The sequence below is a fragment of the Frankliniella occidentalis genome, unplaced genomic scaffold, assembly GCF_000697945.3.
Source record: "Frankliniella occidentalis isolate FOCC.00 unplaced genomic scaffold, Focc_3.1 Scaffold132, whole genome shotgun sequence".
Classification (NCBI taxonomy): Eukaryota; Metazoa; Arthropoda; class Insecta; order Thysanoptera; family Thripidae; genus Frankliniella; species Frankliniella occidentalis.
The window spans coordinates 502187-502575 of record NW_026267259.1 but is presented as its reverse complement, the minus strand read 5'-3'; the positions used below and the strand labels follow the sequence as shown (position 1 = coordinate 502575).

General features: G+C 52.2%; 1 protein-coding gene across 1 annotated transcript in view; it reads right to left on the bottom strand.

The window, feature by feature from the left end:
* The window catches only part of LOC127750089 (uncharacterized), a 9113-nt gene that overhangs the window by 816 nt on the left and 7908 nt on the right, over positions 1-389 (bottom strand). The window lies entirely within an intron of this gene.

Here is a 389-nt window from a genome sequence, read left to right as displayed (position 1 = left end):
TGAAACGCGCAATTTTCCTATCTCTACCAAACGCTGCCGGCAGGCCAAGCTAGGCCCGCTCTTCCGCCAAACCAAAGTTGCCAGCTCCGCTTCGCCGGGAACTCTGTTCGGCAGTGGCGGGGCCTGCTTGGTAGGCCATTCCACCAGAAAAAAAGTTTCGAGGTCGGTACCTCAAATGAAAGATTGGACCTAGTAGAGACCCTGTGCAAAGTTTGGGCTCTGTGCGATAACGTTTACCCGACGCGCATCGCGCATCGCAGAAGGGACGGGCCGAAGGCCCTTCCCAAACGCTAGAGATAGGAAGATTATGCTTGAGCATAGTTGCATAATTTAATAAAAGTTGTCCGATTACAACGGGGACAAGATATTTGTTACTCTTGTACCCCCCC